This window comes from Phyllostomus discolor, chromosome 14, assembly GCF_004126475.2.
Source record: "Phyllostomus discolor isolate MPI-MPIP mPhyDis1 chromosome 14, mPhyDis1.pri.v3, whole genome shotgun sequence".
Taxonomy (NCBI): Eukaryota; Metazoa; Chordata; class Mammalia; order Chiroptera; family Phyllostomidae; genus Phyllostomus; species Phyllostomus discolor.
In genome coordinates, this window is record NC_040916.2 from 48,820,289 (window position 1) to 48,827,765 (window position 7,477).

Consider the following 7,477-nt stretch of genomic DNA (forward strand, 5'->3'; position numbering starts at 1 on the left):
GAGAGAGAAACATCAATGTGCGGTTGCTGGGGCTTATGGCCTGCAACCCAGGAATGTACCCTGGCTGGGAATCGAACCTGGGACACTTTGGTTCCCAGCCCGCGCTCAATCCACTGAGCTACGCCAGCCAGGGCTTGTTTTTTATTGTTTTAAAATCGTTCCTTATTTTTACAGAGGGTTCTACCCACCCAAGGTGAAGGCCAAGTTGGCTTTTGAAGAGTTTGCTCCTGGCAACATTTCTGGATCTGTGTCCTCCAAAGGCACCAGTCAAGGGACATCACTTCAACAATGAAACAAAATCCAGAACTCCCAAGTTGGCCAACAATGCTTGATTTCATACTCACCCAGCAGGGGAGATACCGTGATCACGAAGGTGGTTTTCCCGGGGTGAGGCTTATCCATTGCACTCCAGATGTGCTGACTCCTGCGATTTCCCCAAATGTGGGAAAGTCAGCTGCATAATTTGTGGTAGTGGGGCACTGTGTTTGCGCTCTCCCCTGAAAAAAAAAAAGAGAGAAAACAACAACAGTGCTTGATTTCAGATAGGGAGGGGCGACTCTGCCTCTGTCTCTGAGCTCCACTCTCCCCACCCTAGAGATCTCAGCCCAACAGCTTTCACGCCCCCTTTCCATAACAAGTATTTTCTAATACACTCTTTATGTCCTGAAATGAATCAGTAAACAAGGAGTAGGATCCAGGACAGATCGTGTTTTTAACAGATGGTGCTGAGACAACTGGACATGTACATGCAAAAAGATAAACTTAGACCCTTACCTCACTCCATAATTGAAAAATAAAGCAAATTAGCCCTGGCTGGTGTGGCTCAGTAGACTGAGTACTGGTCTGTGAACCAAAAGGTTGCCAGTTCGATTCCCAGTTAGGATACATGCCTGGGTTGCAGACCAGGTCCTTGGTTAAGGGTGTACAAGAGCCAACTGATCAATGTTTCCCTCTGTTCCCTTCTCTTTAAAAAATAAATAGCCCTGGCTGGCATAGCTCAGTGGATTGAGCTCGGGCTGCAAACCAAAGTGTCGCAAGTTCGATTCCCAGCCAGGGCACATGCCTGGGTTGCAGGCCACGGCCCCCAGCAACCACACATGGATGTTTCTCTCTCTCTATTCTCCCTCCTTCCCTCTCTAAAAATAAATAAATAAAATCTTTAAAATAAATAAATAAATAAATAAATAAAGCCTTTTTTTAAAAAAATTAAAGCAAATTAGACCATAGACCTAAATGTAAGAGCTCAAACTAGAAAACTCCTGGGAAAAAAGCATAGGAATAAATCTTTGCAGCCTTGGATTAAGCACTAGTTGTTTTTTGTTTTGTTTTTTTTAAGCAATAACAAACATTTATTATCTCACTTAGTTTCTGTGGGTGAGGAATTCAGGGATGTCAGTCCAGATTTAGCTGGACAGTGCAGACTGGAGGTTTCTCATGAGACTGTGGCCAAGACATTGGCCAGGGCTACAGGCATCAGCAGGCCTAACTGGGCCGAGGCTCTGCTTCCAAAATGCACCACTAACACAGGTGGTCAACTGGGGCTGGCTGTTGGCAGGAGGTCTCAGTTCCTCTCCATGTGGACTCATTTATAGGGCTGCCTGAGTGTCCTCACAACATGGCAGATGGCTTCCTCCACAGTGAGCAATTCAAGAGAGACCAAGGCAAAAGGCACGATGTCCTAGCCTCAGGAGTCACACACCATCATTTCCATACTATCCTATTGGTTATGCAGGTCTTTCCCATAAATGTGGTAGAGGGACTAAACAAAAGTGTGAATAGTAGGTGGGGATCATTTGGGGTCAGCTAGAAGGCAATCCACCACAGTCCACCCTCCCAATAAGTCATGTCCCTCCCACGTGTAAACAATCTTACCGCCTCCCAAGGTTCCCTAACAATCTCATTCTATTACAGTGAAAAGTGCAGAATCTCACAGGCAATGGTTTCTTACATATGATTCTAAAACACAAGTGACAGAAGAAAAAAAAAGATAAATTAGACTTCATCAAAACAAAAAGTGTGCTTCAAAGCATGCCATCAAAAAACAAAACAAACAAACAAACAAACAAACAAAATCCCTGGCTGGTGTGGCTCAGTGGATCGAGTGCCAGCCTGCAAACCAAAGGGTTGCTGGTTCAATTCCCAGTCAGGGTACATACCTGGGTTGCAAGCCAGGTCCCCAGTGAGGGGCAGTCAAGAGGCAACCACACATTAATGTTTCTCTCTTTCTCCCTCCCTTCCCCTCTCTCTAACAATAAATAAATAAAATTTATTTATTTAAATTTAATTTAATTAATTTATTTTTTAGAGAGGGGAAAAGAGGGAGAAAGAGAGGGAGAGAAACATCAATGCCTGGTTGCCTCTCACCTGCCCCCTGGTGGGGACCTGGCCCACAACCCAGGCATCTGCCCTGACTGGGAATCGAACCGGCGACACTTTGGTCCGCAGGTCAGTACTCAGTCCACTGAGCCACACCAACCAGGGCCTGTTGCACACTTTTAAAAGACTTAGCTAAACACCAAGGGAGGACAACTAAGCAATAAATATTGGCAAAAGCAGGAGTTGAAAAATAGTTTGGCAAAATTCTGATCCCACTTCTGCCAGCCCTTTGCTGTGCTGTAAGCTTGGCTCAGACAGCAAATTCCTGCCCTAGAGACAGGCTCCCTGCTTTTCAGGCCTCAGGCCAACTCCCCAAGGAAGATGCACCTCTCAGTCCCACTGTTACCTTCATGGTCAAGTCAAAGAGAGATACTTTCTCATTCCATGCAAAACAGAGAGTCGGTGCTCAAAAATATTAAATCAATGAATGAATAAACCTTACCAATCAGCCTAGAACCTGTCCTTTCCATTCTGGTTTCTGATCTGAAGACACACCAATCCTCCTGATTACTGACACCAAAAAGGACATCTTTCTCCAGTGAGACTGGACCTTTTCTGTCCCTTACTAGGGTGTGGCTTCACCCTTGAATTCATCTGATTAAACAACTCTTTTTCAACTATATTGAGATATAACTGACATATAACACTGTAAGTTTAAGGTGTATAATGTGATGATTTGATCCATGTATATACTACACAATGATTACCACTATAAAGTTAGTTTGATTAAACGACTCTTTTTTTTTTTTTTAGATTTTATTTATTTGTAGAGAGGGGAAGGGAGGGAGAAAGAGGGGAGAGAAACATCAATGTGTGGTGTCTCTCACATGTCTCCTACCGGGACCTGGCCTACAACCCAGGCATGTGCCCTGACTGGGAATTGAACCAGCAACCCTCTGGTTCACAGGCAATTCTCAATCAACTGAGCCACACCAGCCAGGGCTAAACAACTCTTAAACAATAACCATAGCATTCATTGTAAAGCTCAGTGCACAAGGAAAGTACCTGTACCTCATGTGCTCTCCTATATTTTTTCTCAAGTTACCAGCCAGTCTCTCATGGCCACTTACCACATGCATTAGCCTGACAACTCCAAGTTACAGATGAGAACACTGAGACAGAGAAGTTAAATAAGTGGCAGAGCCAAGCCTGGTTTCAAGTCTGTACTATTCTGAAGCCCAAGCAACTCTTAGTCCCCATGCCATACAGCCTCCCAGATATCTCAGTAGTGTATTTTTAGTCTTTCTTATGTTTATAAAACTGTGGAGCAAATTTCATGATTGCTAAGTCTTTGAAACCTCAGAACTCTTCACTCAGAGGCAAGCACAGAATGGGGGTTCAGTGTATGTTGAATGAATGAATAGGTTAAGTTACCACCCACACCAGTGTTTCAGAGACTGTCCTTGGTGTGGTTTGAGGCAAGGAGTGGTGAACTTCAGAAAGAATGAGGCTAACTCTGAAGATGATGATTATAGTTAAACTAAGACCAAATGAAGGGGACAAGGCTGAAGCTACAGAAATATGGGTTTAAAGAAAATAAACAAATAAATAAAATACATACATACAGAACCTCTGTGAACTTCCTGGCACAGCCCTAACTGTTCTGACCCTCCCATGTAGGACTGTAATGAGGATCACAGACAAGAATCATGTCTGTGAAGGGACACCTTGAGAACTGTCAAGTTCCATATTGGTGGCAGGAAGTGCTATTGTTACTGTTATTCAGTGTTTATTTCTTCCCTGTAGGTAGTGGAGAGTCATCTGTCCAAGACCTCTACCTCCTGCCTTGCTTCCTCTGGCTGCTGCCATTTCTCTCCTTAAGGAGAGGCAATATGAACGGGTGTTTTAGCATGAACCAGTGCCTAAACAGGATTGAAAGCTTTGCTTCATTACTCACTAGATCTGAGGTATGGGAACTTAACTGACTTCTCTCGAGCTTCAGTTTCCTCATTTCCAAAACTCTTGCCTCGATCTCTCCCTTCTTGAAGTATTCTCCTTTGTTTTTATGACTCCACTCTCCTGGCTGGATGTCCTTCCATTTTTCCTTTTTCTTTTTTTATCCTCACCTGAGGGCATTTTCCCCCATTTGCTTTTTTATAAATTAAAGATTTTATTTATTTATTTTTAGAGAGAGGGGAGGGAGAGAAACATCGATGTGCAAGAGATACTTTGATTGGTTGCCTCTCTCATGCCCCTAGCTGGGGACCTGGCCTGGCGTGCTACCCAGGCATGTGTCGTGACTGGGAATTGAACCAGCAAGTATTGGTTTGCAAGCCAGCACTCAGTCCACTGAGCCACACCAGCTGGGGCATCCATTTGCTTTTTGAGAGAGAGGAAGGGAGAGAAACATCGATGCAAGAGAAGCATCAATGCAAGAGAAACATCTATTGGTTGTACCCAGACCAGGTATTTTATGTGTCCAAACTGGGGCGGGGGGGGGGGGGGGGGGGGCGGGTCTCACGCACCCCTGCCTGGACCGGGGCTTGAACCTGCAACCTTTTGGTTATGGAACAGTGCTCCAACCAACTGAGCTATACTGGCCAAGTCTGTTCTCCCACTTTTCTGTCTGTTCCTTCTCCTTCGTAGGCTTCATCTATTTCTGTCTGAGGGTGCTCCTAGGCTTTTGTCCTAGGTCTTCTCTTTTCATATGTTATACTCTCTCCAAAGAGACAACCCCATGGCTTTGATTCTCTTCTAGGTGCTTTTGGTGCCCAAATATCCACCTCCAATCCCAATCTTCCTCCTGGGAGTGCCTATGTGACAGTCTTGACTCTGACTGCCAGAACTTGCCTCTGGGTGTCTCACGGACACCTCAGCAGGACCATCATGAGATCGCGATCTCCCCCCAGCCAAACCTGTTCTTCCTCCTGTGATTTATCTCTCCGTAAATGGAACCCCTTCCTCCCAGAATCTGGGGCTCCTTTTCTAACTTGACAAACTTTTGCTTTATTTTGGCCTTATATCCCCATGGGGCTTATTCTCCACTCTGTCCTCTCCCTGTACCCTTTTCCCCATTATTTCTCTCCTAGACTACAGAAACATCTCTCTGTCTTATAACCTCCACTTTTGTCCTCCAGTCCATTCTCTGAGAAGTGGGCAGTCTTAACTAAAATATAAATTCCGAACCTACCACTCTCCCTCCTCAACTCCTTCAAAGGCGCCACACTGCCTTTGAGAGGGCTGACAGGATATGTGTTCCACCCTCATTTCCCACGTCTGCACTTGCACCTCCAGTCCCAATTCCTGTTACAGGCTACACTGCATCTTGCCCCTGCTCTCCTCCCTGCCATGAGTACTTCCTTCTCTTCTCTTGAAAAAAATGAATAACTCTTCTTTTTCATCATTACAGTCTCAGACTTAGGATCACTGCCATCAGGACCATTTTCCTGACAACTCAGCCTGGGTTAGGCACCCTTGCTATGTGCTTCCCAAATCACAGATTTCTTTTTTTTTTAATTTTTAAAAATATTTTACTTATTTATTTATTTTTAGACAGAGAAGAAGGGATGGAGAGAGAGAGAGAAACATCAATATGCAGGTGCCCCTCATGTGCCCCGCTACCGGGCCTGGGCCTGTAACCCAGGCATGTGCCCTGGACTGGGAATCAAACCTGCAACCCTTTGGTTCACAGGCTGGCATTCAATCCACTGAGCTACACCAGCCAGACCAACTCACACATTCAACAAATAATAACCGGGCATCTACTATGTGCCAGGCACTGTTCTAGATCCTGTGGACATAGCAGTAAGATGATAAAGTTGCTGGCTGTATGGAGTTTATGTCCTAGTGGCTGGTAGACAAAGACAAAAACAAAAAACAAAAACAAAACACATAACTTCACATGGTCATGAGCACTAGGAAGCAAAATAAAGGGGTTGGGAGTGTTGGATATAACCAGTGATGGGGATAATTGTAAGAAGTGAATTTAGGAAAGCAAGTTGGGGGCCAGATTCTGTAGGCCTTGGACATAGTAAGGAGCCTGAATTTTGTCCTGAGATGGAAAATCACTGGAGAGTTTGATGCAGAGAAGTGACAAGGTCAGATTTATATTTTTAAGATCATTTTGGTTGCTGTGTAGAAATAAGACGTGGGGAGGTGCCAATTACAGTCTGCCACGGACTTGCCCCTTGTTCTAAATCCATACCTCAGAGTGCTCATAAAGGCACTTCCTTCAGTATACATCACTCTTCACCTCTATTTAGCCTAGTTAATGCCTATTCACCTTTCAGAACGCATCTCAGACATCATTTTCTCCAAAAATCCTCTCCCTCTACACACAACACTCCTGCAACACAAGCTCATAGCCTTACATGTCTTTTGTAGCTGTTATCACAATTAATTGCAGAAGTGGTTTAATGTCATTTATAGCGTTCAGTGCCCTGCTAATTCATTTGCCTGCTGATGGGGTCAGTGCGTAAGCCCAGTAGGGTATAGCCAACTCTGTCCTCGCTCCCCTCCTATCCCCAATGGCTGTATCGCTGATGCCTAGCATAGAGACTGGTCCAGTACTCAGTGAGCGCTTGTCGAACGGCTGGAGAACAGATAAATTACACAGACCTTATTTCCGCTCCACCCCTCAATAAGCAAGTGGATAGAGGAGAATTCGAAAATTTTTATCCCCTCTTCTTCGTTAGTAAATTACGGTCATGCCTACAAATAATGATGATAAAAAGGTAAACGGCAAACGCCGGGAGGGGAGAGTTAAGGTCCAAATGGTGCTACAACCATTACGCCTACCGTGGGCGAAGTAAAACAGCAACCCCAACTGGAGGCGAAGGGAAATCCCACCGCAGTCCACAAAGAGGAGTGGGCGGGGCTAGAGCAGGAAGCTTTTCAGAGTCCGCGTGCGACCGAGGAAGAGACCTACGACACGCAGCCGCCTGACGCTCAGAGCCGGTGGGGCGGTGCCAGGAGGGGGTGGAGCCTCGCTTAGGAAGGTAGACCTTTAATGGTCAGGAGGTGGAACGTAGGCCTCTTCCGCACGTATTATTGGTTTTTCTAGAAACAAACGGCTCTCTCTGACCAGCCGTAACCCAGATGGCGCGCAAGCGTATTTGGGATGTACTGGGAAAGAGCGAGTCGTGAAAAGCGCAAGCGCCTC

The 7,477-nt window shown here is 45.4% G+C and overlaps 1 non-coding gene across 1 annotated transcript; it reads left to right on the forward strand.

Moving 5' to 3' along the window:
• The first annotated feature begins 336 nt into the window (after window positions 1-336).
• Window positions 337-500, forward strand: LOC114489290. The gene has a single exon (XR_003683856.1). It is a non-coding gene; the product is annotated as a U1 spliceosomal RNA (small nuclear RNA).
• The last annotated feature ends 6,977 nt before the right edge of the window (window positions 501-7,477 follow it).